The sequence below is a fragment of the Macrobrachium nipponense genome, chromosome 42, assembly GCF_015104395.2.
Source record: "Macrobrachium nipponense isolate FS-2020 chromosome 42, ASM1510439v2, whole genome shotgun sequence".
NCBI lineage: Eukaryota > Metazoa > Arthropoda > Malacostraca > Decapoda > Palaemonidae > Macrobrachium > Macrobrachium nipponense.
Genome location: NC_061103.1, coordinates 52,915,817 through 52,939,640, shown reverse-complemented (window position 1 = coordinate 52,939,640; position 23,824 = coordinate 52,915,817). Strand labels below are relative to the sequence as shown.

Below are 23,824 nucleotides of genomic sequence, written 5' to 3'. Positions count from 1 at the left end.
ACTCGATGTTTCTGTGCCTCTCTCTAAGAGAAGACAAATAGTCAAGTAGCCACAATTTCTCAACTTTCCTTATCGTCTCACACAGTCTTGCATAGTTCTCCCTCAATTCGACGTTCTCATTGAAAAGTACGTCGACGAACTTGTTCAAAGGAGGAGCCATTGTAATAGCTCTGCCGTATAAGAGTCTAGCAGGGGTGAGCGCGAGTCGGCGTTATCTTCGTGACATATGTTAGTGGCCTGTTATTGATGATGTTCTCGGCTTCAGCGACGATGGTATTGAGTTCTATAAACGAAACTCTTTTTCTGTACACGGCCCTTTGTAAGCACGATTTCACCACTCCGATCAGTCTCTCGTAAAAGCCGCCTTTCCAAGGTGATCGGGGTGTTATGAACTTCCATTCTAAATTATGATCCGTCAGATAATTCTTACTTCGGGCTCTTCGTGATATCTCTTAGAAACTTACTGGCTGCAATGAAGTTTGGCGCATTATCACTTATTAAAACTCTCGGAAGTCCGTGTCTTGCCGCGAATTGTCTAAAAACAAAGAGGAATTCTTGCATTCATGGATTTGCACACATATAGGGCAACCGCTCTGACGTAGCGCATGTAAACAAACAAGACATACGCCTTCTCGTTCTCAGCTTCATTTTTCAGCCACATTAATGTTTCCCGTATAGTCGACGCCAACACAGGAAAAAGGGACCTTGATGCTTAACTCGTTCGGGTGGTAACGGGGGAAATTCAGGCAGACTTAGAGGTTGATTTTGTGCTTCTTACACAATAAGCACTCTTTCAGGGATCTTCTTAACGGACTGTCATCATTTTCCAGCCCAAAACTGTTGTCTCAATATAACACAAGTGTATTCGTGTGCAGTGCAAAGTGAGTATGTGATAATGAGACCACTATAAGTTGCCATAAGGGGTGTCGGCTGGCAACGTATACTGGATGCTTAGCGAATTTCTGGCAATTCTGCATTATGAAGTCTTCCTTGGCACCGAATGACACCACTTTTTATCAACATAAAGTCCTAATTGTCTGATAAGATTCCTTAACTCAGAGGGAACACTAGAACTGGTTTTGTAACCCATTAGTCAACGCATAATATAACGTTGGAAAAGCTTGACGCTGCATGATTCTGATTAAGACGAGTAAGTTTATTACTTTCCCTGCAATTTACTCAGGAAATATTCTTCTCCCAAACAAGATCAATCTACCTACGATCCTTAATGCGTGTTTCAATGAGGAGAACTTAGAACAATTAAATACAAGTACATCATCATCAGGGTTTCTCAAAACTGGTTCTACAATAATTTCATTTACATTAACAGACTCTATGTAAACTACATCCTCTTGTTCTGGAAACTTATTTGTCAATAATCCAGTCGGGCCATGAAACCACAAACCTGACTTACTCAAAAGAGACATTGAAATACCTCGTGTAACTAAATCAGCAGGATTATCTTCGCTATTGACATATAACAACCTGATGTTATGACTGGACTTCAAGTCCTGATTCCTTTACTCTGTTGGTTACAAATACTTCTTTAGATCTTTCATAAAATACCCAACTCAAAGCTACTTGGAGTCACTCCAAACAGTACAATCTGAAAATTTATCCCCAAAAATCTCTAACAAATGAACAGCTAGGCGCATGCCTATAGTCAAAGCAAGTAATTCTTGACGGGGGATAGTGAGTGGGGGGCTCGGAGCTACTCGAGACTTACTAATTAGCAAGGTGACTTTGGGTGCTTACTGCTAACAACATACGCACAGGCTCCATAAGCCCACATGAGAGGCATCAACAAATACATGTAAGCTACAAGTTCCTTCATTAAAACAAGATCTAGGGACTTTGATCTCCTCAATAGAACTGAGTTGGTTTAACAATTCATCGAACTCTTCTTTAAATCCATCATCAGTTCGTCATCCCAGTCAGTTTTCAGTTCCCACAATTTCTTCACAAATAGTTTTCCCTTAATTGTTACGGGGGCCAATATTCCCAAAGGGTCAAAGATGGTTGAAAGGCGAGAGACACAACCTTTCTCTTAGTCAAAGTACAAACAATTTCTAGATTCAAATTAAATGTAACAATCTGAGACGGCATCTTTACACTCGATGAGTCATTACAGGTATCCCACAAGAGACAAAGAGTAGTTTTACTGCATTCAAGTTGACAGTATCTGGGCTATGTTTATCATTAAATGAACTCAAATTGCTAGCCCCATTCTCCCAAAAGGCATATTTAGCTTCCAACATAATTTGGTTTACCTTATTAATCTCGAGTTCTAAATCTTCACATTTCCTCATAAGTTTTCATAAAGTTATGCCACATAAAAGGACTTCTTGACTGAGCTGGCGATGGGATCTGAATGGTTTTGCAAATGATATTGTATCGTCTGATTCAGCAGAAAAGGTGAACAAGTAGCTCCAACAATAAAACAACCTTAAATCTAAAAGTCTTAGACATGCTTAAAATCTCTATCAGCAAAACCATAAGAATCTTGTGAAATCTCTGTGATTGTTTTTTTTTTTTTTTTCATTTATTAATTCCTATTCTAAGGAAAAGCTTTACTTATGTCTGCTACTACAGCATATTTGTTCTGACGAAATTCCAGCAGCATATCTGTCAATTTCGTCGCCAGATTAGGTCCCGCCATGTAAAACAATCATTGAGAGACTTTGCATGTTTGTGACTCCTTACTACTTGCATTGAAAACTATCCTGAATTGGAGTCGTAGCAGATTCCTTAAAAACTGGGTGGTGAGGTCAAATAATGATTAATGCCATCAACTGGATCAAAGGAGTTATTCTTCTAACTTTACCTCCTCAATAAATCCTAACTAACATACTCATCTAAAACAGACTGATATTGATCAAACATGACTGGTTTAGACTGAAAGGTTCTCTTAAGGAATATAATTGACCTAAGGCTTTTCTATAACCAGTAGGGGGTCTGGCATCGCTCTTAAATGGCAAATCAATCGTATATTTATTATCAGTCTTTACAATAGTCTCATTGAAATGTTCAATCGCTGCTTGATCGTTATAGGATCGCGCATCCTTCCCGATGCCGATCGTATCTAATGACCACAGTCTAGAAATATCCTCACCGTCAAGAGGATTTACAGAAGCAGTGACTCTCGAGCAAAACTATTACTCTGTGTACTTATTACAGATCTTACATTTTCATCATCACTTATAACATTGAAAAGCCCAATTGGGTATAGGACCAAAAATAACAGCACCGGCGGTGCTACCAAGCAAACATACATCATCATATTTATCGTGACAATACACAAATGCATTATAATAATCAGCACCAATAATCAAACCTATATCACTGAGGGTATCTGATTCAATATTCTTATCTGCCAGTTTAACACCTCGTTCTTGCAATCGCAGATACACGTTGTGTAGAACAGGTGTGGTGTATGGAAGTGTTAACATGATTACAAACAACAAGCATTTAATTTGATACGTTTATACCTGCTCGAACCATTACTCTTACTACATCAAATTTTAGTTTCAACATTATCTCCAAACGGAATTAATGTAAGTTCCACTTGTTTTATGGGCACTAAGTTCAATCTCTCAACGACATCTGGGTTAATGAACGTTCTTTGAGATCCGCTGTCTAAAAATGCTCGAACCGGGATCCGATTCCCATCATTACTCAATAGAAGCGTGGCTGTCGGTAACGCTGTCGGTCGAAGAGATGCTACATTTTTCACAGTTACTTGATTACTGTTAACATTATTCTGAGAATTACTCTGATTACTCGTGGCCGCTGATTTCTGGCTAGTACCGAAATTAGGCTGCGATTGAGCAGTTTCTATAGGCTTACTATCAACTCTACTATGGCTGATTTTACATTGACGCTCGTAGAATTAGTAATAAGTCTAGCACATAATGTATGATGTTTTACCATTACAGTTAAAAACAATAGTCTTACTCTTACTTTTACATTCAAATAAACGATGACCCTTTCGTAAACAACCAAAGCATAGTTGTAATCATTGATACGAGCTCTTCTAGTCTCTAAAGTATTGTATTCGTGCAGACCTTACCGCTGTGTTCGCCTTGACAAAAAACAACAAGAAAAAGTTTTTTATTTTCTTAGGGGTATTTTTGACATTAGTTCTGAAAGCACTACTAGGCGAATTAGCTTGACGCTCGTTTTTCGAACTCGTGTTACGATCCTTGCTACTCTTAACTGGGTTGGACGGTGATGGCGTGGGGTTATGCATACTTACTACCTAAACGCTCAATTAATTTCTCAAGCCCTTTCTCAATTGATCTACACTGAGTTCACAAGTATCATATCTCTGGATACAAGGCTTGCAATGTTTCTTGGATAAACACCGCTTGCATAATTGCTTTGCTCATTAGAGTCTCCGCTCGTAATACCTGGTAATAAAAGCGTCTAACTGATGAACGATGCTATTCCATTTCATAAGGAAATCCATCAGTTGCTCTGCATCATGCTCAGGGTGCGGTAAACTTAACAGCCGATTTCTTAAGTTCTCTTCTAATTTCCCAACGTTGGAAAAACGAGTTTTCAGTAGGTTTATCGCTGCAGTATAATTAGCTGGAGTTATAGCTAAACCCTCAACGGTTTCGCGTGCTTTACCCTTAAGATAACTAGTCAGCATAGTAAACTTGATGACATCATTCATGTCCTGCCTATCATGAATAACTGCTTTAAAAACAGTCCAAAAAGGATACCACTGCTCAATTTTGCCATCAAAAGTAGGTATCGTAATTTGAGGCAACTTAGGTTGTGGAATACTAAGGGTAGCAGGTACCGCAGGGGGGTTGTCGGATTCACAGGTGTGTGGGGCGTGGGGCGGGCGCGGGCGTTGTGGGTGGGGTGGGTTCTGACTAAACCGATCGGCTGAGTTTGGAGATTTCGTTGTCCGCGCCAGAGAGGTAAACCGTTTAGTCCTCGTTTATAGCATTTACTAATTCACGACCCTTAATCTTCCTTATAGTATTCAGAAGCGGCTGTCTGTAGTGAATCAGCTGCTTTTCTGAAGGGACCCTAAAGCAGCTTAATTACTGCTGTAGACAACTGTTCAAACACGTTTTAACCTCAATTCAAACGTCGTTCGATTTCACTTATAGCAGCCTCATACGAAAACAAATGAGTGCATTACTACAATTGTCTGCATCCATGGTGAAAATTTTAAGGCAAAATCACCTTACAAAACATACAAAGTTGACAATAACAATTACAATATAAATCTCAATAATATCGAAGTAACAACACTTCCTTGAAAAACACTGATACACAGAAAAACATTAAAGTTAACAATCTGTGTTCTACAAAAATAATACTGGTCAATACCGTATTACAAAACTCTTATTCAAAAGTCAAATTGCAATGAGACGGAAGAATACACATCGTCTCGTTACATCTCAATACTTATATGTGAAACCACATCTACCTTCAAAAAAGGAGAATGACACTCACCTAGTTGTCGACCTTTTATCTTTGGTTGTCGTGTGTGGTGTGTGTGGTTGTTCAAAAACTATGTGCCAGCATAAAATGACTCTAACTAAGGGAAAGGAGCTGTAAACAATCCAACAACAAACGATGGTGATATAGAATGATCTGATTCCAAGTTACAAAGTCCAAAATAATGTGTTCAGTATCCAGAATAACTAATTCGGAAGTGTTTAAACATCCGGTTCGAAGGACCAAGAAGGGAGAGAAGCTGTGGCGAAAAAGATGGACTTATAGTGGACTGTATTATATGCTTAACGTTTGTTACTTGGTCAAAAAACCGCTAAAAGCCTTACGTAACAACTCCACAAAACTCCCTTTGCGGTTTCTAAATTACGGGGAGATATCTCTCAACCCAATTCATTATTAACGAGGATATAAACACACCAATATCATTAATGAATAGTAGCACAATAAGTACTTTCACTTACTGAGCAGTCCTTGTAGACATGAACTCAGATCATAAATCGTACACGAGATACGACGAGAGGTACGTGCCTCTCTCCTCTCTCTCTCTCTCTAAATGTTGCGAGTACTCACAGGTTGATTTCAGACCTTAGAGGACCGCTGCTGTTATCTCGTTTCTAAGTTATTTGCATAACCTTAAGATATGAACACAATAAAGGTTTATCAGATCAATTCATATTCACCATCCACAAAACTGAAACATAGGAAAAATGAAATAAATAAATCGAAGGATATTGAAACGCATTTGATAAACGTAAAGTTAAAATTAATTAATAACTAAAAGTTAAACATATCAAAGAGTAACAACACATAGTGACAAATGAAATTAATCACTCAAGGGGAATTGTAAATCAATGGCACTCAAATATGAACCAAATTACGACAAAATTCAAAAGAATCAGGGCAATCGCCCTTTCAAATCCACACACACCATCAATACTACAAACAAACTAGATAAAACAGGTCCACCTCCAAAAGTGAGCCAAGAAGCTGTCCGTCCGTCCTGCATTCGGGTTTTTTGTTGTTGGGGAAAAGAGACAAGTATTCAATTACCACGAATGTAGAACTGACGTACAAGGTTTTCATGAACATAAAAAACTCTACAATAATTATCAACTTCGTTGTCAAAAATAAATTCCAAATATAATAGTGTGCAACTTCAACATATTTATTAAATGTAGTGAATTAATTGGTGGTGTGTGTCAATACAGTTTTGGGCGATATCATGCCATACAGTGTACTACGCACCTAGCATACACACCCTAGAGGGGCACGCAAAGGAGCGTTCAGAGGGGCGAACTACTACCCTTCTTTTCCCCTCCTGATCTTTTGACCTCTCCTAATGGCTTCTCTGGCGAGAGGCACAAAGACCCAATGACACCAACTCTTACCATACGTAATATGCGCAATACATTCACCAAGAACAATTTCACATACATAAAGACAAATGAATTATCATAACTAAAACAGTAATTATACTTCGTTACTAAAACGTCTACCGACGTTATGTCAAAAGACTTCGTCTTTGTGTAAAACCATCTTTTCGGTGCTAACCGCACCACAGATACTACGTACTAGAACATAGCAAAATCAGATAAAATAATGTTAAGAGTGTCATTCTCGAATAGATGTGGTTCTTTCAACACCCTTATTATGTCATGCAATGTAGACGTACATATCTTTGCAAAATATATGGGCATGCGAATGCAGGTTTGGTTTTCACATGACACAAATACAGTAACATAGTCCTGTCTGTCGATTACCTGACAGACGGCAATACGCAGTGAAATCAAATCAATCAATAAGTTCTTATGAGACAGACACTAATAACTATAATAAAGACAAATAGCATGGAAACAAGTGAATACCTCAAAAATATTAGAAAATAAAATCGTTGTGAGAGGAATTCCTCACACCCTATTTCAGATCTTAACGCACAACTTGCTGTGTAACTTGGCGCTTTCAAAATTGCTCTATTACTTGATTGTCTATCTTCTGAAATTCATCTATAGTTTTCTTGTCAAGTTTCACGACTTCCATGGCATACAAGAATGATGGCATCGCTAACCCTTACCAATACAAATTTCCTATTTTTACTCTGCTACAACTTTATTGATGACTGCAATTAGCCTATTTGCCATCTGCTTTGCTTTAATTTGGGCCCTTTTTATCTGTTCTCTGAAGCAGTCTTTCATGTTGTTGATTGTAACCTCCTAGGTATTTAATCTGCTTAACTATTTTATTTCTTCTATGTGCTTATATTCTCCACATCATCGATACTGTACCAGTCGTTGTATATTAGTATATTACTCTTGTCCTTGTTTATGTTTAGGCCACATTCACTTGCGATTTCCATAAGGGTTTTTATTGATTTTGTTATTTCTTCTAGTGTGTGTCCTAGTATTAATCCGTCGCCTGCATATAATAGTGCCACTATCCTTATTACTTCATTTCTAAAACCTTCTGTTGTATTTTCTAATTTTTCTATTATCAGGTACGTTATTAGTAGAAAGAATATGGTTGAGCCATTGCATCCCTGTCCCATTATTCCATTAGTTACATTTAGCTCTTTTTTTTCTATATTGTTAAGGCATAGGCTTGTTATATCATTTGATCATTTGTATATATCTTTGCAACTGCATCTATTACTTCTGCATGCAGCCTATATTTCATCATGACCTCAATGAGCTTTTTTCTATTAACTGAGTCAAATGCTTTTTGGAAGTCAAATTGATACAAACTAAAAATAATGGGTCCTTTCCTCTGTACGTTTCTTGCATGCAATATTGTAAAATAAATATTAACAATTCCCCTCCTTTGTGCGGTAAAGCGTGATTGCAGTTCATTCATTTTTCCTATAATTTTTAATATGCTTTTCTATTTTGGTTTTCAGGATCCCCATGAAAATTTTTATATGATGCATTTGTTAGTGCAATTGGCCTAAGATCTTGACTGTGGGGTTTTTTTGTTTCTTAGGGCGTAAGTGTTTTTTTTTTTTACTTGAACCAGCTTTCTCTGCGTTTTCCTGCCCCTTCACTATGCTGTTTAAACATTCAGCCAATTCTTTTTGAAGGTTGGTACTTTGTAAGTATGGTTTGAACTGAAGTGGCTTCATTCAGTCTGGCCCCGGTGCTTTATTTGCCTTCATTTTCTCCAGTTGATTTTTTACATATTCTTCTGTTGTTGATTTCTTCCATTGGTCTAATCTCTGTCTCTGTTAGATCATACACTCCATGCATGTCTCTTAAAGATATATGGTATTTCATTCTGCTTGTCCTAATCTTTCCACTATTTCTTCCATGTCATGATTGTCCTGTTCTTTCTTGCTTTCATTCCATCTCTCTCCTATTTGGTTTTCTTCTTTTTGGTATATCGTTTCCCAGAATCTTACCATCTCTTTCCCTAGGTTTTCGTCCTTCATCTCTTGCTATTTTCGTCGTATATCCTTATCCATTCTTTTTCTGGTGTGGTCTTTCCTCTCAGCATGTCTACATATTCCCAGATTTTCCTATGTCTGTTTTTATCGTTCATTACCTCATTTCTAACCTTTTCTTCATATTCTTCATATACTTTCTTTATCATTATCTGTACTTTTTGTTTTTCTTTAAGATATGCTTCTTCATTGTGGCGGGATCACAAGCTAGAAAAATAAAACAAGTGGCAAAACCTTCCCCACATTAACCTAAGCGATCCAGCTGCCAAACCCACCCTCAATCACTCTTTCTTCTTTACACAACAAAATACAGCAGGACAAATGACCTACACCTATACAAAACAAAAAAACACAAAACACAAAAAAACAAAAAAACTCTCAAAACACAAGTACTTACCAATCAATCCAGTTATTCCAGGACTATCCTGTGCTGTCCGCTGGTTGAGGTCACAGAAATACCAACAACAACAACCAAGAACCACAACCCAATAACACAACAACCAAGGACTACAACCTAACAACAACCAAGGGCCACAACAACACAACTACAACCATGGAAGACAACCACAACTCAACAACCCAGCAACCAACCAAGGAACATAACCACAACCTAACAACAACAACAACCAAGGAAGGACACCTCACATATAACAACACAACAAAAGACCACTGCACAAACAACACAACAGCACAGGCACAGCAACTCTAAGCAAAAAAAAAAAAAACTAACTTAACAACAACAAAACAAAACACAAAACTCAACCAATTTCCAATGCCTTCAAATAACTGCTTCCGACACTACTAACTCTCACCAAAGACTGACTGAAAAACTCACTCAAAACACAGAACTCTTAATCAACAGCACCAGCAGACAACCCAGCACCAACAGCCAATACAGTCGTTAACTATCCATACAGCAATTACACGTCTCTCTCTCTACGTTGTAATGGAACTCCATAACTCCTCCATATCATAGTATCTCTTTCTTCTATTTTGTGGCTTCCCTTTTTAATTTGTTATATATCCTTCTTTGGCTTATTTCTCTCTTTATTTCTTTGGTGACCCATACTGGTTCTATTTCTTCTTGCTTTCATGTCTTTAACCTTCTTTTGATTATCTTCTCTAGGGTATTTGCTTTTGCTTCACTCATTGTTTCTTCCAACTGGGTTAGATCTCCGTTTCTGTCTGTTGGCTTACTTACTCTATATTCAAGGTATTTCCGGGTAGACTCTTCTGTAACTCAATATTTGATTTCTTTTCAATATGATGTTTTCTACTTTAGTGTTCATTCTGAATGGACCTTTGTGAGGTGATGGTCTGAGGTATATATTCATATTTTCCCTCATCTATCTCCATTCATTAATAGTTTTTATACATATTTTGTTTGACTAGGGCAAAGTCTATAGTGCTGTTCTGATCTCCTCTACTTCAGGTTATCTCTCCTTTGCAACTGGGATCTCCATTTAATAGCGTTAGGTCGTATTTTTCCATAAGGTCCATAATTTATTTTCCATTTTGGTCAAGTTCTTGTGTCCCTATGAAACCTAAATGCCCATTGAAATCCCCAAGGACAATCACAGGCAGGTCTGCGGCCTTCTCTATGCTACATGTAAGGCGCTTATTATTCGTTTATTTCTTTCTTTATCACTGGTTGACATGTAGACTAGAATTAGGTTAAATTACTGCTGTTCTATAATTAACCTTTACCATTAGAATGTCTTTGTGTTCTGACTCTTCTTTTCCCATCTTGGATCTCCTCCTTTGGTTCTATACATTAATAAGTAAAACCTCCTCCTTTGGTGTCATCTTCATCTCTCATTGAGTCTACCACTCTGATGATTGTTGGGAATAGTAATTTTTGCTGTTTAAGGTGTGTTTCTGTGATGCACATAATTGTGTTTTCTTTTGTTATCTCCACTAGCTCGATTATTTTTGCTTTTGTCAGTCCTTGGGTGTTTATGTGCTTTATTTAAAGATTTCTTGATGTATCTCCTGTGTTGCTCACTCTTTTCATTTTCTCTATTTACAAAATTGCTTCTACCACCTAACCATTTATCTATTATTTGCGGAAACAAACTATTTTGCTTCTAGGCCTAATTTATGTATTTTCTAGTTTGTGTTTGTTTGTCTATTTACGTCTTTCCAATTATTTCATTGTAATTATAAAGTAATATTATATAATGGCGGAGTTTTTGTCTTTTCGAGCAAAGAGAAGATTTCTGTGGCTCTTTCTCTTTGGTTTCATGACTATTTGGAGGCAAGTGGCATTACTGCATTACGAGTCCTATGGAGATGAGTGCATTTTTTATGTTCACAAGTGTGTTATTTTTGGAGGCATATAATTGGGCGAAGTCATGTTGAGACAATACGTCTTCGAGACAAATTTTTGAACACATTAGTCATATCCTGGAGTAATTTTGTGAAATGTGTCAGTTAGACCTTTTTTTCTGTAGAATCATGAGTTTCCAAAACTTGCGTGTCTGACTGGATATTTTTTTGTGCTGCCGTTTTTGAAAGCACACGTCACAGGAACGATTTTTCTGCTGACAAGCGATGTGATGAGCCTGTGCTGACTCTTTTCCTCTGATGATGATTGATCATAATTTTGTAGCAAATTCTGGAAAATTTTGTGACAATAGCATTTCGAAAGCGCATATATAAGAGTTTGCTTTTTCTGGACATGTCCAGTCGATAAAGTTGCGATGTCAAGAAATTCCGTAACTTTACATGGGACATTTCTTGGGGAAAACACGGGGGTTATGCATTTTATACATGTATTATGTATTTTGTGATTGGGGAAATCTACTTGTGATTATCCTTTTTTTTTTTGTTATTTTTCTTCCTTTTCCTACGAGAGATATAATTGGGGGATTGAGCTTAAATAGCATTTCTTTTTGGACGGAAGATGTAATTTATTGGGAGATGTAATTTTTCGGGAGTTGTTATTTACGTAAATGGGAGTTTGACATTAAGTTTCATTGTAATTAATTGTATGAGTAGTAAAGGGGTTTTTGCTGTTAAACATTGGAGATTTTTGCTGATTTTGTGGGTGTTCAGATATAGAGCTTGAGAGAACATTTTTTGGGTCTGGGCTTGTTACGTTCTTTTTTTTTTGTTCTTTTTTTTTTCCTTTGGGCACATTACGATTTTTTCTTTTTTTTACTTGTGAGAACGTTCGCGTTTGACATGTGAGTGCAGAAGTCCGTGGAGTTGCTGTGAGTTTTTGGATTGTGTGTGTACTGATGTGTGGATTTGGAGAATTGAGTTGGAGAACTTGATGTTTTTTTTTCCTTTGAGAGTTACGATAATGACTTATGATTTAGTAGTCATATTAAGTGGAGTTAATTGGGAGACGTTCAGTTAGTATTTCTGACTTTTTGAGATCATTGTTTGATAGAAGTAGTATGTCGGGTGGGTTAATTCTTTTTCGATTGACCAGTGACTTGACTGACATACTAACACACCAAAAAGTCGTTTCCCAACGCTAGCAAGACGTCCACCTGCCGTGCAGAGAGGTTGCTGTCGTTTTGTCCAGGGTGATTACAAGAGTTTCCACGATGGTGATCACGAGAGTTCTACAGTGTGTCTTTTGGGGATCTGCAGAAGTCGTTAGAAGTCTTCTACAATGAGGGAGGCATTCCGTCTTCCTACAGTCTGCTACAGTTCGCAGACAAGCAAAGAGGGGATAATTCAAGAATCCGAAGAGAGAAAATTCTAGTGTTATTTGGAGATAAAAGCATAACAGACTTTATTTTATAATGCCAGAGACGTGCAGTTATTATTTATATTTTATTTTAAGCCGGCCAATGTGTTTTATATTATATAAGCTATTTTGTTTGACAATTTTGCTAGGCGGGAGCTAGCATTTCGAGGTGGCCGAGCGGTATAAGGCTAGGGTTTTGAATTAATAATATATTGCCAATATGTTCACTGTGACCTATTGGAATGTGGAGAAGCAACGACCCGAGAAAAGCTGACCAATGGTTTTTGTGGGTGGCGTGAGATAAAACTGCCTAGTTAGACAAGTCATGTACTCAGTTCATGAACTCTTCTCAAGTGCCTTTGGGAAAACTGGTTGCAGCTAGTAATTGTGAGGCGCTAACGAAGTGTGCGTTCGTAAGTGCATGTGCGCCTCTTTCTGTTGAAAATGTATGATACACAAGTCTATGGGGGATTTTGCATAGAGGCGGCTTTGAGAGAAAGGCAAGATGCCGTGGTGCTCTCCGAAGTGGTTTTTTATCAAGTGCTTTAAATATTCCGGCTGCTTGGGCAAGTTTTGAACTGTTTTAGCCAAAGAGTGGCTTGTTATCTATTTGACATTTTTATAAGGATATCCAATCTTTAATCTCTGATTGTTAAACTTGTGTGTACTTATGGGGTGTTTCTATGTTTCTTTGAAACAGAAAGTTCTAGCGGAACCATGATGGGGCGACCGAGGAAGTCCCGATGGGGAAATAGACATTTGGTGACCATTACTATTTAGACCAGTTTTACTGTTGGGGGGTTTTAAGTTAGTCAGTAAGACTTGGATCATTATCTTTTGTTACTTAATAAATGTTTATTCTATGATCCAACTCTCTCATTTTGACTACCTGGTTTGTTTGTTGTTTGCCTGACGCTCGAGTTACACATTTACCAAATGAATAATGAGGATCATAATTATATCCTCATTATATATATATATAGATTATATATATATATATATATATATATATATATATATATATATATATATATATATATATATATATATATACACGTGTATATATATATATATATATATATATATATATATATATATATATATATATATATATATATATATATATATATATATATATACTCTAATAAAAGGAGCCCATAAAAACACCAAAATGTAGAGAGAAAAAGTACTATATTTCAGAGACTGCTGTCTCTCTCTTCAGGTATACCTGAAAGAGAGAGACAGCAGTCTCTGAAATATAGTACTTTTCTCTCTACATTTTGGTGTTTTATGGGCTCCTTTTATTAGATGGAATTCTGTTGTTACGAACACCTTTACCAGTCATATATATATATATATATATAATATAATATATATATATATATATATATATATATATATATATATATATATATATATAAAGGTTTTTTGCCACGAAGGAAAAAATGAAAAAAGCGAGATAGCCACCATCTTAATATTAAATTTCAATTTTTTTCTTCTATGTTCCACGCGCTTTGCGTATTACGAGTCCATAATATCTGGACCAAGAAATAGAATACATAAAAAAGATAGGAAAACGATCTCTGAAACCCACCTCATTTAATTGATTTATGTTATCAAAAAGCTCACAAAAAGTTTTATAGTGTTGCTATTAATGAAAAAGAAATGCCTAAAATGTACTTAGCTTACCTTATTTTCGTGGATTTGAAACCATAAAATCAATATTAAATCGTTTAATGTCAATGTAGTGTTCTCTTATAACATACCATTAAAGATTATGCTAATTAAGAATAGTCCTGTACAAATAACATCATTTACAAAATTCCTTGTAAGGATTGCCCATCGTTTTACGTTGGTCAGTCAAGTAAAAATTTATGTGTACTATAAAGCAGCATAGTATTCAGTCAGAAACAGCCCAGACTTCAAATGCACTGTTTATCCATCTGAGTGAAAAATCTCATTGTATTAATTGGGGTGATACCTCGGTAATTGCTAGATCTAATGATTATGTTTCTAGAAATTTACTGGAATCGGCAATTATACAAATCACTAATAAAAACAACCTAAATCTTAGTCTGGAATGTACCATTTGGACCCATATATTTGTAACGATGTTTATGAAGGACCTTAAAATAAATGAACTAATAAATTAGTCCAACATGTATATAGTTATTATTTCTTTCTCTCTCTCTGTGGTTCGATATTTTCTCTCCCTCTTACTCTTGCTCGATATATATATATATATATATATATATATATATATATATATATATATATATATATATATTATATATATATATATATATATATATATATATATATATTTAATTTTCTTTGTCTTTTCATTAATAATAATTTTTGGGGGGAAAAGGAAAAATTTGTGTAAAAATTCATGATATTAAATGTATATGCTCCCGTTTTTGAAAAATTTTTTGTTACTGTTTTCTGGGGGAGCATCTTCTGTTTACTGCGTGTATCCTTCAAGGTGGGGCTACCCTCAGGCTACTCCTCCTTTCTATAGAGTGAAAATCCCCCTTATTGCATGCTAATCTTGTATGTGTCAGTTTGTATATTAAGCTTTCTTTTGATTATGTTGTTCTTTGTAAAATCAGTTTGCCTCAGTAAAGGGTCCGAACAGGACCGAAAGTACTTGGCTATCTCGCTTTTTCATTTTTTCCTTCATGGCAAAAAAACCTTTATTTATACATAGCATCATGTTTTATATACTTCGCGATCAAGTTATTCATATATATATATATATATCTATATATATATATATATATATATATATATATATATATATATATATATGACTGGTAAAAAATGTTCTGTTACACAGAATTCCATCTAATAAAAGGAGCCCATAAAAACACCACAATATAGAAAAAAATACTATATTTCAGAGACTGCAGTCTCCCTCTTCAGGTAGATGAATGAGAAAAGTTTACAGAAAAGGTTGGTATTTATACCAAGAGATCTATCAACAGGTAAGCAATTTAGGTCACTGCCGCTGATAATCTTCCTATAATCTTATTAAGCATTGGTTGAACGAAAATCTTGTCGATGACATCTGAATCCCATGCTCCCTTTGAGCATACCTGCCTCTCTTTAATCAAGGCCGTTTCCATCATTTGACTCTTGTACCGGCAGTTGCTGCTATAAATTATACGTGACAACTTCCGAGTTTATTCTATGGTTGTGTTCATTTATATGGTTTGAAAATAGCTGAGTTCATTTGTCCATACCTAACTGACCGTTTGTGTTGTATTAATCTGTGGGGAAGTGATTTTCCTGGAATTACCACCTTAGCACATCTGATAAAGTTACAAAAAGGAATTTGCCCAGATTATAGCGCAGGTTTACCTACATTCCATGAGTGGCCAAAATTATCTTTGGTACTTTTGAAACACCTACAGAATTTACAATCAGCAGCAAAGTCATAAAATAATGAATTATATCAGTAACAAAAAATGTCAGTATCATAGTTTCAAGTTATAATCATTTCTAGACAAAACTATCAAGCGGTTTAGGACAACATTAGCAAACATTAACCAAGTGGATGATGCCAAATGAAGAAACCTGGACATCTCTGAAGAACCAAAACCTTTTCAAGACTATTGTATTTATCATAAACATCTTTGAAAACCAAATATGTCTGTACAAGTAAAAGTAGTACCACCTAATTTTACTACTGTTTATGAGCAAACTACCAGACACAAATTGCACAAACATTGTAAGTCACTGGAAAGAAAATCGATTATACTTTCTCACTGAAACAACTGGAGTTAAATTTACATTGCTTTTACAAAAACTACTTCATATAGAATTATAACAAAAGTAAAGTACATTTACTCAGCTTGAGAATGAGACAGAAACCAGAGTTCTGTCAGCAAAAACAAATTCGTAGACGTCAATAAACATGATTGTCTTAGCGATCAGAAACAGTAAGCGAGAACTCTCCTCTTTCTCAGTGTTCCCTCAACACATTTATTGATAACACTGACAAATGAATTGGTCGCAACTGAACAATCAGTTGCCTAAAAACATTTGAAATTATAAAAATATCAACAAGACATTAAAATAGTAAAGTGATTCAGTGTTGTATCTAAGAACCAGTGGTTATTAACCGATAATCTTACAAATATATAAAAATAACCCATTTTCTCATAAAGCAAATATAATCATTTTTAAATTGCTACACTTATCTGAGCTCATAAGGAAAAGTTTCCCCACAATGAAGAAAGAGAGCATTTTCTTGTCCACACATAAGTCAAATGAAATTTCATTTACAAAAGTTACTCAAGTTCTCCCTTAACAATATTCTTAAATTACAGCAGTAATATAAAAAGCATTTAATACAAAATTACTTGGACAGAGATCAAGTAATATGCAGTTTCTGGTCTAGTGTGAACTCTCGGTGTCTTTGAGATTGTTTGGCAAGTGAATGCTTTCTCTCATGCATGAGTTTTCATGTGTCTTGTGAGATTACTTGATTGAGAAAAACTTTTTTGACATACAGAACAAGTAAATGGTTTCTCTCCTGTATGAGTTCTCATGTGACATTTGAGAAAACTTGATTGAGAAAAACTTTTTTGACATACAGAGCAAGTATATGGTTTCTCTCCTGTATGAGTTCTCATGTGACATTTGAGAGCAAGTGAATGAGAAAACCTTTTTTGACATACAGAGCAAGTATATGGTTTCTTCCCCGTATGAGTTCTCATGTGTTTTGTGAGATTACTTGATTGAGAAAAACTTTTTTGACATACAGAGCAAGTATATGGTTTCTCTCCTGTATGAGTTCTCATGTGATACATGAAACTACTTGAACCAGAAAAACGTCTTTGACATGCAGAGCAAGTATATGGTTTCTCTCCCGTATGAGTTCTCATGTGACATTTGAGAGCACTTGAATAAGAAAAACTTTTTTGACATACAGAGCAAGTATATGGTTTCTCTCCCGTATGAGTTCTCATGTGATATTTGAGAGTACTAGAATCAAAAAAACTTTTTTGACATATAGAGCAAGTATATGGTTTCTTCCCTGTATGAGTTTTCATGTGATATTTGAGAACACTTGAAAAAGAAAAACTTTTTTGACATACAGAGCAAGTATATGGTTTCTCTCCCGTATGATGTTCTTATGTGGGATTTCAGCACGTCAAGTCTTGAAAAACGTCCTTGGCATTCAGCACAAGTTAATCGCTTCCCTGCTGCATTGCTTTTACCCAAATATATTTTCTATTTTCTCAATACAAGTATTTTTCTTTCCACTCTCATCATCACAGCTTGGAGAGCTGTCCTTTCACACTTAATACTACTAGATTGGAAGAACAGTTCACATCAAAATCACCAAAATCAAAAAATTCCGGTTCCGCCTTGACTTCTAAGAATGGGTCTGCAAACGAAGAGTTGTCATCTGCATTTTCAGTTGGACCCTCCTCCAGATCCTCATTCTCTTTGAGTAGCAGCAATGATGACGATTTTTCAGCTTCCATTTCCAGGATGTTCTATGAACAATACTCACTCCTAGTTAGGATCTGAAGGAAATTTCCTCCGTTTGGAAGGATCTGAAATAAAACAAACAATCTGAGACCAACAAGTTCTGAACAGCACCGTTCATACCAACTCTTAAAGTAAGCATCCTCAGGGAAAACAAAAATCACAATGCAATGATCATCTGGACACAATTTGTCTCAAAGAAATAAAACATGATAAGCAACAAATTTAGTCAGGACAAAGTTGTTGACAATTCAACAACTGGCTTTGACTTATGCCGGATTTCCACCTACGACAAATATCATAAAAGGGTCTCTGTCGTAACTTGGGGACTGTCTGTGTCTCGTATAACAGACGAAGGTTCATACCCTCGTACGAACAAATGATTTTGATTTTTCAATTCTGATGACAAGAGAGCTAAGCCTAAACAGTTAGAAAGTTCCTAACCTCAAGAGTTAAACTTGAAGTCATAAATGAACAACATTACTCATACACATACAAATAATCTTTTGAATACTCACAGCAAAATGAAATGAACAATGGTCCTCACAAGTTCCCAACAAGACCAAGGAATAGAGTTCCTTTTTGATAATTATCTTTCGTAACTTTAATTCCAAGAACCTCTCACTCACCAAGTCTGCAGTTGGTGCTTTGCGAATTATCTGCATGAAAAGAGAAAGGGATTATTATGAATACACAGGAAGTATTGTGGTTACATTAGTGCACAGGTATATTAATGTTTTCATCAAACAACCCCCACGAATACTTAAAACCCGCAAAAAGTTGGAACCCCTAAAAAAACGTGGAAAACAGCCTAAAACTCAAGAAAAACCCACTAAAAAACATAAAAAATGTTTAGACCCTTTTTTTTTTTTTACATGAAAAGTGCATTTTATGATGAAATAAAAAAAAAAAAAAAAAACAGGAATCTGTGGATATTTCTCATAGAAATACAGTAATGTCTCAGGATACGAAATTCTCCGTTCCGAAGCGGCCTTCGTAACCTGATTTTTTTGTGATCTCGAAACTACATTTTACATGTAAACTGCCTAATTCGTTCCAAGCCCTACAAAAACACCACAGTAAATCTTAAAATAAAGCTAAATTGACCAATAAACAATGAAACAAAACAATTTGGACCATTCAATAACTAACATAACCATGACTGTATCTGTAAATAAAGTGTATTAGTGTACAGGGGTACAAAGAAATACTGTACGTACATAGTAGTAAAATGTGGAACCTTACCTTTCAAGTGAGGCAATCTCCGGAAAGTGGCGACAGAGGAGGAGGACAAATGGCAGAAAACATTGGACACTTAACTTTACGAAATACATAACATGCAGAATACAATTAACACTTAACTTTACAAAAAATGGACATTATGTTATGATACAATAAAGTTTCATACACAAATACTTACCTGGCAGATAATATTACTTAATAGCTATCGCACTCCGTCGTCCCCGACAGAATTCAAATTTCGCGAGCACTCGCTACAGGTAGGTCGTCAGGTGATCTACCGCCCTGCTCTGGGTGGCAGGACTAGGAAACTATTCCCGTTTTCTAATCAGATTCTCTCTTCCACCTGTACTCCTGCGGGGGGGAGGCTGGGTGGGTCTTCAATTGTATATATCTGCCAGGTAAGTATGTATGAAACTTTATTTGTATAATAAACATGGTCATTTTCATACATTCAACTTACCTGTCAGATATATACATAGCTGATTGACACCCTTTGGGTGGAGGGCAAGAGACAGCTAACTAACTGACTAGACAGGTAAACAACATATGTTGTAGGTATGAATAAACCTTAGTTCCTACCTTCTTAGATGGAGAGACTTCGTGGCTACTGCCAGGAGTCTGCTTCATCTCAAGAGCCTTAGCGAGATAATGATCTGTGGCCAAGAGTTCTTGTGGATCTGTCGATGGGGTCTCTTCCACTTACTCGACAGAACCTAACGGCGTTTGTCAATGGGAGCACATCCGCTTTATATGACAACACGCATTTATTTAAGGAGCACACAACCAATCCCGATCACCCGATCCTAACCCGTGTTAGTTCTAAGATTGCCCAGAGTTATCCCCAAACTCTTAGCAAACAACCACAAACGTCGAAAATTCATACATACAAAAAATAAAAATTTTGTACCCTCTAATAGTCAGATGTCACTCGATTTTCAAATGAAGCGAAGTGAAGGCCGCTTGTGCGACAACTGACACTCCCATACACTGAAAACACGAGAACACATCCGGCAAGAGGGTTACGTACACAATTTAAGGATTGGTGCTTTCTCCTTTACCCAGAACCGTCTGTGCTGACACAAACGGACCTAAAGAAAAACATTTTTCATATGTAACTCGCACGTCTTTTAAATAATGGGATGCAAACACGGAGTTGCATCTCCAATAAGTTGCGTCCAAAATGTTTTTGAGTGACATATTTCTTTGGAACGCCACAGAGGTTGCGATTGCCCTAACTTCGTGGGCTCTCACTCTTAAAAGGTTAAAAGAATCATCTGAACAATTCTTATGAGCTTCCAAAATGACACTTCTAACAAAGAAGGCTAAGGCGTTCTTGGACATTGCTCTCTTGGGGTCTTTTTACTGAGCACCAAAGACCTTTTTGCGAACCCCCCAGATAAAATTTTAGAGCTCTAAACTGGGCAAAGGGATCTTTCTGCTCTCTGCCCACCAAACTAGAAAGTCCTTTCACTTCGAAGCTCCTGGGCCGGATTCGAAGGGTTTTCGTTTTTGGCAAGAAAGAGAGACTGAAATGAACAAATTGCAGAGTCTTCTTTGAAGCCAACTCTTGATTCAAGGGCGTGCAATTCACTGACCCTTTTTGCCGTTGCAAGAGACATCAGAAACAAACACTTTCTAGTGATGTTACGAAAAGAAGCAGTGTGTAGTGGTTCGAATTCTTCTGATGATAGAAATTTAAGAACCACATCTAAGTTCCAGCTTGGAACCTTAGGTTCAAGTGACTTTGATGTTTCGAAGGAACGAATGAGGTCATGCAAATCCTTATCATTTGTTAGATCTAATCCTTGTTTCTAAAGACTGCTGACAGCATACTCCTGTACCCCTTAATAGTCGGTACCGAGAGATGCGACTTTTCCTCTAAGAAACAGAAGGAAATCCGCAATTTCGGTCACAGAGTACTGGAAGAGGACAGCTTCTTCGACCTGCACCAGTTTCTGAAAACTTCCACTTCGATTGGTACATTCGCTAGTAGATGATCTGCGGGCTCTAGCAATTGCGCTTGCTGCCTGGCGAGAAAACCCTCTCGCTCTGACAAGTCTTTCGATAGTCGAAAGGCAGTCAGAGCAAGAGCGGGTAGATTTTGATGGTACCTCTCGAAGTGGGTTTGTTTGAGCAGATCTATTCTGTTTGGAAGAGATCTGGGGAAGTCCACGTCCCACTCCATTACCTCTGTGAACCAAATTTGAGCTGGCCAATACGGAGCAATCAGAGTCATTTTTGGTTCCTTCGGATGCCACGAATTTTCTGACTACTTCCCCCAGTATCTTGAACGGGGGAAAAGCGTAAACGTCTATCCCTGACCAGTCCAGGAGGAAGGCGTCTGTTGCATAAGCCCGGGGATCTTCCACCAGGGCACAAAATGTTTCTATCCTTTTGGAGAGGAATGTGGCGAAAAGATCTATTTGAGGCTTCCCCCAAAGGAGCCAAAGGCTCTGACAGACTTCTGAGTGGAGTGTCCATTCTGTGGGAAGGACCTGGAACCTCCTGCTCAATCTGTCCGCTCTCACATTCCTCTCCCCTTGGACAAACCTTGTTAGAAGAACTACCTTCCTTTGGTTCGCCCAAATCAAAAGATCTCTTGCTAGCTCGTACAGAGCGAAAGAGTGCGTCCCTCCTTGTTTCTTGACATAAGCCAGAGCTGTCGTATTGTCTGAGTTTATCTGTACGACTTTGCCGTCTGACTATGTGTTCGAAGCTCTTTAGCGCCAGGTGAATTGCTAAAAGCTCCTTGCAATTTATGTGGCCATGACACCTGTTCTGCCGACCAGGTGCCTGACACTTCTTTGGATCCCAATGTTGCCCCCCAGCCCGACTCCGAGGCGTCTGAAAACAATGTCAGGCTTGGGTTCCGTACTTGCAGGGACACTCCTTTGTTTCTTTTAAGGGAGTCAACCACACTTTAAATGATGTTTTATTTCCTCCGAGATTGGAAACGTGTCCGAGAGCTGTCCTGTCTTCCAACTCCAACTTCTTCTCAGGAAGAACTGAAGCGGACGAAGATGCAATCTTCCTAGGAGAAAGAACTGTTCGAGCGAGGAAAGGGTCTCCAGAAGGCTCAGCCATTCCCTCGCTGAAGTGCGCTCTTTCCCTAAAAAGTTCGATACTGTGGCACAGCCTTTCTTTATTTTCTCTCTTGAGATGGAAAACTCGAAAACCCCCGAGAATCCATCTGAATCCCAGATAACCACGTTCTGGCTGGGGATCATCTGAGACTTCTCGAGGCTCACGATCAATCCCAATGATTTTGTCAAGTCCAGTATTGTTTGACAGGTCCTCCAAACACTGCTTCGAGGACCTGGCTCTGATGAGCCAGTCGTCCAGGTACAGGGAGACGTTTTATCCCTTTCAAATGTAAATATCTTGCTACATTTTTCATCACGTCCGTGAAGACTTGAGGAGCGTGGAAAGGCCGAAACACAGGGCCCTGAACTGATAGGTTCTTCCTTCGAACATAAATCGAAGGTACTTCCTCGACGAATGGTGGATCGGGATGTGGAAATATGCGTCCTGAAGGTCTAGGGACGCCATCCAATCCCCTTGCCGCAGAGCTGCAAGGACTGAAGCAGATGTTTTCCATGCTGAACTTCTGTTGTTCTACGAATTTGTTCAGCGCACTTACGTCCAGTACCGGTCTCCATCCCCCGAGGCTTTTGCTACAAGAAACAAGCGATTGTAAAACCCCGGGGGCGGGGAGCTGCAATCCAGCACTAGCTCTATTGCTCTTTTGTCCCACATCTGTTCCACCATCTGACGAAGAGTATCCATCAGAACAGGGTCCTTGTATCTGGCGGACAATTCCCTCGGTGATGTTATCAAGGGAGGAATGTCCCTGAATGGTATGCGATAACCATTCTTGATGATCGACATCGTCCAAGGATTCGCTCCTATGTCTTCCCAGGCTTTCGCAAATGAATGTAACCTGGCTCCTACGGGTGTCTGGAGGACAGAACTCTCACTTTCCTTTCTTAAAGGGACGGAAGGAAGAGACCTGCCCCTCTTTTCGGTTGACTTCCTTCTGGCGATAGATCTAGTTGGGAGACCTCCTCGAAAGGGCTGCTGCTGAGCTGGACGAGCCACTTTCTTTTCCTCACTGGCCACAGGCCTATTCTTCCTTGAGGATTGTCTAAGGAGATCCTGGGTGGCCTTTCAGTCAGAGAATGCGCAATATCCTTCACCAACTGCGAGGGAAAAAGGTGTTCTGAGAGAGGCGCAAACAATAAGGCGGCTCTCTGCGAAGGAGAGACGGCCTTCGTGAGGAAAGCACTGTGAACCGCCCTCTTCTTTAAAACTCCTGCACCAAAGAGGGAGCATACCTCAGCCGATCCATCCCTGAACAGCAGTTATCAATGCAGGTTAGGATGCTATTTGTGGTTTCATAGGGTCCAGTTGTTCCTTTTCCTGGGATTCTTGGCCAGAACCCCAAGGGGACCAATCTAAGAAGTTAAAAA

General features: G+C 37.8%; 1 pseudogene; it reads right to left on the bottom strand.

Moving 5' to 3' along the window:
* Positions 1-17,039: 17,039 nt before the first annotated feature.
* LOC135213390 (oocyte zinc finger protein XlCOF6-like) overlaps positions 17,040-23,824 on the bottom strand; it is a 119,691-nt pseudogene continuing 112,906 nt past the window's right edge.